Source organism: Durio zibethinus, chromosome 17, assembly GCF_047325235.1.
Source record: "Durio zibethinus cultivar Kanyao isolate XHJ-2024 chromosome 17, ASM4732523v1, whole genome shotgun sequence".
In the NCBI taxonomy this organism is placed as follows: Eukaryota; Viridiplantae; Streptophyta; class Magnoliopsida; order Malvales; family Malvaceae; genus Durio; species Durio zibethinus.
In genome coordinates this window covers 21,250,423-21,259,162 of record NC_143178.1, presented here as the reverse complement: position 1 = coordinate 21,259,162, position 8,740 = coordinate 21,250,423, and positions in this window count along the sequence as shown.

Here is an 8,740-nt window from a genome sequence, read left to right as displayed (position 1 = left end):
ATGCTTATAATCTTTCCATTTCTTTCCCAATGACTTAAGCACAAATGAAATAGGTATTTCAAGTACAAATCTTGATTGTAGTAATACAAAAAAGAAAAGTTTTAATCAATAAACCAAATTTAAAATAATTAATTTTTTTATATGTAATTAATTATACTAATATCTCAATAAAGTTTAAAGCATCGGCCTTTACTTCTGCTAAAACTTTATGCCATGTTTCATTATGAATAAGCAATTTTATTCTATTACGGGCAAGCATGCCTAGAAATCCAGCCAACAGTTGAGCTTCTTCACCAATTGGTTGCCTATCAGAGTTTGCAGATACTATAATATGCTCGTTCGGAGGTAGTGCAAACAATTCCTTCAAAGTTATCCGAACTCTGGTCCTCTGTTGACCGTTATTATCAACTGCAAAAATTAAAAAATAAATTTGTAAAATGGTAATACTTTTATCATTATAATCGATTTGTAAATATAGGGTATATGATACCTTTATTCAAATTTAAAGCATAATCAATTGATGGGATACTAGCTAAATCTAGACCTCTCATATTGCCAGATCCAATATTAGTTGAAGGGTTAGAAGTGACTGAGTTAGATCTGATAATACGTTCATTCCCCTCCAAAGGATTCAGTCCAATGCCAATATCAACAAGTGCCACAAACGGTTCTGAACTAATATCTCTTATATGTATTCCTTTCAATCTACTCCTCCGCATTATAGCTTATCTATATCATAAAAGCTAATATATAAAAGATATTAGTTTAGAACAAATATAAAGACATTAAGAAGTTAAGAAATCATAACCTACAATACAAAAAAAAACATATTGATTTAATTAAATCAAAAGATAATGTATAATTTATAATACAATAAATATACAATAGCGAATGCAATATTAATTACATACAATTATTTACTATATTATATCTTAAACACTCAAATTACAAAATATGGATGATCTATTATGGTTCATAAATGTCTTCATTAACATCTTCGCAGACCCATTGAGCATAGGTATTGGAGATATTTTCATCCAAGTTTTGTTTAGCAAAAGGATAGTATTCAGTTCCATGTTCAACATCATGTCATATATCTAACCCCATATCAAATAAGTCTCTAGGTGTGTTTTGAACAACAACAAACCAACCCAATTCTTTGGGATCTTCAGAATAAAAAACTTGTTTGACTTGAGATGAAAAAATATAAGGTTCATCGATGAGTTGTTGTCCAGTGTGAATTAATTAAGAAAAATTCACAAGTGTAAATCCATATTGATCTTTCTTAATACCCCTCATACTATTCACATAAGCACAATCACATCGAAATAAGATAACTTTTCACTTGCCATAATAATCCAACTCAATGATTTCAGTGATCATGCCATAATAGTCAACATTTTCCTCTAAAAGGTTTATGTCCTTAACACTAACATAGCTAGTAGTTGATGAAATAACAACTCTTGAATTTTATGTACTGCTAAATCTCTCACGAGATTTAGTGTGAAATCTAATTCCATTGATGATGAAACCTTTGTATTGTTTCACAATCCTGTTCAAACTTTGTGAAAGACACTTCACCTCTTCACTAACAAGCTTTCCACTCCAAAGCTATAAAAGTGGAATAAATATATATGTTATTAATGTTAATTATATCGTAAGCATTCTATGTAGATTTCTCATAAAGGGAAGTATGGCATTACTTACACTTGCTCCTAACCATTCATGAAAGTTTTTTACGAACAACTTATCAAGCTCTTGAGGTTTTGATCATCGATAATGTGCAAAAACTCTCAAATTATTTCTATGCTCACTATAAAACATCATGATAAAGTATTAACAACAAAAAAATACAATAAATTATGGTTAATATAATGAATAATTTTTTTGCTAAAAAACTTACGTGCAAAATGATTCAATAGAGTCATGATGAAAAGAATATATCAATGTGCTTATGCCCAAGATTTATCATCTAACTCTACCTTTTCAGCTTTGCCTATTGGTTGTCCAAAAACTTTAAAAAAGAGAACTATAGGTAGAGTCATGTTGCTGCATACCAACATTTCTCGATGGTCTATTAAATCTCATTTCAACATCTTCCAAATAACGAGAACAAAATGTCATACACTCTTCTGCTAAATATCCTTCAGCAATAGAACCTTTCGGATAGTGTTTGTTGCAACAATAAGACCTTAACCTTCTAAAAAACCTGTTGCATAAAACATTAGGCATATATCTTTTTAACTAGAGTGGCATGATCATCAATAAAACCTTAATCAATCTATTAAATAATAATACCTTTCGATAGGATACATCCATCAATAATAAATTGGCCCTCCAACTTTTACTTTATATGTAAGGTGGATAACCAAATGCATCATAATAGTGAAAAAGTTTGGAGGAAAAATCTTCTCTAAATGGCATAAAATAATCGTGGCTCGATCTTGAAGTTTGTCAAGCTCTTCCACATTCATATATTTCCCACATAGAGATTTAAATATGTTACTCAATTCAATTACCATAGAAGTGACTTGCTTTGACACTGATGAACGTAAAGCAATTGGAAGTATGTCTTGCATCAAAATGTGATAATCATGTGACTTCAATGAAAAATTTTTTCACTCTTTCAAATTCATACATCTCGATATATTTAACGCATAGCCATCTAAAACTTTGACATTTTTCAAAACCTTGCATAACGTATCTTTTTCAAATTTAGAAATTCTGAAATAAGCAGCAGGCAATCGATATTTGCCATTAAGAAGTAATTTCGGATGAAGGTTAGGGCGATTCCCCATATTAACTAGGTCAAGTTTACTTTTTAAGTCATCATTTGATCTTCTATTCACATTGAAAATTATCTTGATAAAATTTTTGCAAGCATTCTTCTCTATGTCCATCAAATCAAGGTTATGGCGTAATAAATTATATTCTCAATAAGGCAACTTTAAAAAGATACTTTTTTTTTATAAAACTCAGACTCATTAGGGTTATCTTCTTTACTGTCCTCTTCATCACTTTGAACATCAAGATCACCAATGTCAGTATCAGTATCACCAATTTGCATAATATGAGGCTATGCACCTTCAAAGATGTCCCTCACTCTTTTCTTTGATGGAGTCATTTTTCTATAAGTGAAATTGATATCTTTTAACTTTGACAATATATTAGACCCACTAATGGATAAAGGTGATCTCTTCAACTCTTCAGTTCCATCAAAGAGATGTTTTTGAAATCTAAATCGATGCTTATCATCTAACCATCGACGATGTCCCATGTACAGCACAACATGGACAACCATAATGACCTTTTATACTTCAACTAGATAAATTCGCATAAGTAAAAAAATCGTTGATAGTCCATAATAAAGCAGCACGTATATTGAAGTTATCTTTTTTTTATGCTTCATAGGTCTCAACTCTTTTCTATAATTGTTTTAACTCTTTAATAAGAAGTTGTAAGTAGATGCCTATATCATTACTCAGACCTTTTTTCTCAAGAATTATCATAGACAATACAAATGATTATTACTTTATAGCAATCTACGGTGGTAAATTCTAAGGAATCAATACAACTTGCTAAGTTTTATAAGAAGTACTCATCATTTTAAATAGGTTGAATCCATCATATAGTAGTCCAATCATAACATTTTGAGGATCAAATGCAAAGTCTGAAAACCTAGAATGAAATGATTTCCATGCTAAAAAATCTACAATATGCCTCAATGATCCATCATCTGTCCGCTTCTCATGATTTCACCTTATTGAATCAGTAGTTTTTGAAGACATGAAGAGTTGTTAAAGTGTTGGTATTAATGAAAAATAGCGTAAAATCTTAAAAGGTTTCTTTTTTACACTAACCTCATCACCATCCTCATTCAACCTTTCATCGAGATTTTTATCCACCCAACGAGAAATACCACACATATGACAAGATTTTTGATTTTTTATATCACCCCAATATAACATGCAATCATTGGGATAACTATGAATTTTCTCATATCCAAGACATAAATCCTTAATCATCTTCTTTGATTCTTTACAAGATTCGGGGATTTCTGCAAAAAGAAACATTTCTTTCATAAACTCTAATAATAAAGTCAAAAAGTTTCTTGTCCATCCACATAAGCATTTCAAGCGAAAAAGATGAACATAGAAAGATAACCTTGAATGCTTCGAGCCCTTATAAAGTTTTTCATTCATATCCTCAAGTAACCTGTAAAACTTTGATGCTTTTCCTGTAGGTTATTGGTCACCTACACCAATCCCAGGTTCACCAAATTCATTCATTTCAACATTAGACTAATTAAATCCATCATTTTAGAGAGAAAGATTACAAAAATATTGGTTATGAATGTTAAAAGCATCTCGCAACATGCCTTAAATGTCATATGTTATAAAAGGATCATGTTGGTGTTGGAGAGCCCTTGAAGTTGAAGGAACTCTAGTGAAAAACCTTGATGGTATAGATTATCCATGAAAATATCAATTAACATATCTTGAGAGAAATCCAATACAAATTAAATGTTCAAAAATAACTTAACACATTTGCCAATCTATATTAGCACATTTCACACATGGGTATAATATCATATTATCTTTACTTGTATTCTCAAATGTAAAATTAAGAAAATTTTTTGCTCAATCTTTGTACTCTTGACTTAATCTTGACTTTTGTATCTAACTCTTATCCATTTAGTACTTGCTACATTATCAGACCAAATGTATATAAATAATTTATATGAAAATGAACATGTCAAATACTTAAGTTTACTATATTTTAAACACAAGATAATAATAAGATCGGTACCTATAAAAAATAAGAACTTTTTGTTGTGAAATATTTTATCAGGTACTTGATATTATGAATGTTAAAATCTGCTGCTAACGTAGACAGTACCTAAGAGTTTTTGTAGTTGAGATTGAAATAAGGTAAAATAGGTATAAAAGAAACCCAAAAAAAGAAAAAAATGAAATGGAAAGGGAAATGGATGATGGGTTACAAATGGGTATTTAAGAAAGGTGGGTTTTGCAGAAAATTGTTTAAATAAAAAAGAAAATCGCTAATTGCAAAAGCTGAAGGAATAATCAAATTAAGTAAAAATATCAGTAAATAACTAATGTATAGATGAAATAGGGTTCTAAAAGACAATGCTCGAATAGTAAAAGTAGAAGGAAAAGGAAAGTAAATTGTAGTTGGTCTAGAAAGAGAAATAGTAAAATAATAAAGATGAAGCTTCAAGTTGGTGATTGGATGCGTTAAGTTTGGGGACAATTTTTTTAGACCGGATTATTGAAGGTGTTTATTAAGAAAAATGCCTTCAATAATTTCCTCATATATATTTTTTGAATATATTATAGGCACTATCAACAGAGTCATAGTAGAAATGTTTGGGATTATGAAAGGTATTTACGCCCCAAAAATGCCTTTAGAAATTTCATCTAATTTTTAAGGTGTTTTTATTGAAGGTTTTTTGCATAATACACCTTCAATAATTCCTTTTTTTTTTCTGTGAATATCAGTGAAAGCTATTTTCTACTAAAAACGCCTTCAATAATTTTTTTTAAAAAATTATTTAGGATTATTAAAGGCATCTTATGTACAAAATGCCTTTAATATTACACTTCTAAAATTTTAAGGGTTAATTGAAAGTGTTTATTCCAAAAAGTGTCTTGACTAATTCTTTTTTTTTTTATTGAAAGAATTTATTGAAGGCGTTTTCTAGTGAAAAACACATTCAATGTTCCACTACCCAAACTTTAGGATGGTTAGTGAAGGTGTTTTTTGAGAACAAACTGTTCAATAATTTCTTTTTAAAATTTTTAGGATTATTAAATGCGTCTTCCAGTGAAAAATGCTTTTAATATTCCACAACTCAAATTTTAAAATAGTTAGTGAAAGCGTTTATTCTAGAAAAATGCCTTCACTAATTTCCTTTAATTTACGTACATAATAATTAAAGTTATTTTTTTAAAACAAATGCTTTCAATAATTTTTTCTTAAAATTTTTGAGATTATTAAAGGCGTCTTCCAATGAAAAATACCTTCAATTTTTTACAACTCAAATTTTAAGATGGTTAGTGAAGGCATTTATTTTGGTAAAATACCTTCACTAATTTCTTCTAATTTACATACATAATTATTTAAGGCATTTTTTTTAAGAGTAAACGCTTTCAATAATTTTCTCTTAAAATTTTTGAGATTATTAAAAGCTTCTTCTAGTGAAAAACGTCTTTAATTTTTCACAACTCAAATTTTAAGACGTTAGTGAAGGCATTTATTCTAGAAAAATATCTTCACTAATTCCTTCTAATTTACGTAGATAATTATTGAAGATGTTTTTTGAGAACAAACACCTTTAATTATTTTCTCTTAAAATTTTGAGATTATTAAAGGCGTCTTCTAGTGAAAAATGCCTTCAATTTTCCACAACTCAAATTTTAAGACGATTAGTGAGGGTATTTATTGTAGAAAAACACCTTCACTAATTTTCTCTTAAAATTTTTGAGATTATTAAAGGTGTTTTTCAGTGAAAAACACCTTCAAATTTTCATAACTCAAATTTTAAGATAATTAGTGAAGGCGTTTATTCTAGAAAAATGCCTTCACTAATTTCCTCTTAAAATTTTTAGGATTATTAAAGGTGTCTTCCAATAAAAAATGCCTTCAATTTTCTACAACTCAAATTTTAAGATGGTTAGTGAAGGCATTTATTTTAGAAAAATGCCTTAACTAATTTTTTTTTCAAAATTTTGAAATTATTAAAGGTGTCTTCTAGTGAAAAATGCCATCAATTTTTCACAACTCAAATTTTAAAACGGTTAGTGAAGGCATTTATTCTAGAAAAATGCCTTCACTAATTTCTTCTAATTTATGTACATAATTATTGAAGGCATTTTTTGAGAACAAACGCCTTCACTAATTCCTTTTAATTTTTGCATATAATTATTGAAGGCGATTTTTTACTGAAAATGCTTTCAATAATTTTTGTTTAGAATTATCAAAGGCGTTTCAAAAAACAACTTTAATAATAAATTTTATGTTTATTCCCTATCTTAGACATCAGAATCACAAACTGTTAGTACATAGAACTATTAAAAGCTGTATTAATCAACTAAACCAAACTTACAAACACATTTCTATCAGACTTTTGGTTTCTTTATCCCTATTATCATCATCGACCTTCAACAAATCAATGATGCGCACCTCTCTGTTTACCGGTATGTCTTTATAATTTTTGTTTACTGTATTATTTATATTATTCGATAGAGCTATTTTTTTTTTTTTTAGTTTCTTACTATTTATATATGGATATATATTTTTATTGATTTCATCGTAAGCATAGTCATCCAAGCACCTATCATTACATGTATGCTATTTTTGTGTAGTTTTCTATTAATAATATGGTTTGCTGAACCTTGTTGAATGGTATTGTATGATATTGGTTTGCTGAATCTAATGTTAAATGGTTTATTGAATGGTGTTTCTGAATGGTTTGCTGAATGGTATTTCTGAGTGGTTTGTTGAATGGTTTGTTGAATGGTGTTTTTTAGTGGTTTGTTGAAGGGTGTATCTAAGTATATTGCTAATTGGTTTGCTGAATGATGTTTTTGTACATGGTATTATGGTATTGGTTGTATTTAATTACGTATAGTGTTAAATTTAGACGATAATTTTATGTAATTCGTATAATTATGATCAAAATCGTAAGTATTATGGACTCTGAACAATATCATTCTCTTTCTATGAACATGCAAAAGACACACCTATAGGACAAAAAAGAAAGGAAAGGGCCTAAATAAACAAATTTGAAGTGAATGGCACAAAAATTCACATTGACTTCAATCAAAATGGGTAGCCTGTGTTTGAAGGAGCTGTCAAGATGACTACTCATATTGGAGCCGTCGTCCATCATAAGATTTCAATTATGTACACTAATTGGCTACAAGTTTCTAATGATCTAAAGGATGATATATGATAGTTGGTTGTGCTATGTTTATTCAACTATTTCATAAAATTTGTTAAATGATCATTTAATTGAAATTCGATGTGTTTTTACTAATTGTGTTAAATAATTTAGGAACGATTCGACATCCCAATTGACTATAAAAAGATTGTGTTGCAATCTGTTAGGAAAGTATTTAGAGACTTTAAAAGCAGATTGACAACCTAATATATTTTACCGTTGGCTGATTAAGATGATGTATTAGCTGTTCCACCTGCGACATATGTAGATGTGATAAGTATTGAAGATTGGATAAATTTTATTCGATATCGGCTTTCAAAAGATTTCTCAATATGCAAACCCATTACCAAAAATATTGTTTATAAGTTTTTATGCAATATAGCCTTTGATCTTCATATGTGCTTGACGTAATTTCTTTCTTTTGTAGAAAATCAAAGAAAACCAACGGAACATTCGGGCCAAACAATAATATCACCATCGAACAGCAAGAAAGGGATACATAAATGTGAAGTATGAGCTTGTATGTATTCACACACTTATTTTATACTCATTAATGTATATTTATGAATATTCATTTCATACATTCTAATTCTTTTATTGCAGTAATTTAATAGGAATCAGCGAGCTCTAGCACCAAAGTTTTTAGATGGGATGTTTGAAAACAAGGACATCTATGGAATGATGGATCCTTTGTAGATAAAGCAACCGTAGAAATGACAAAAAAGATTACATGTACAACTACCTTTTTAATAAAATGTATGATTGGCATTGTGG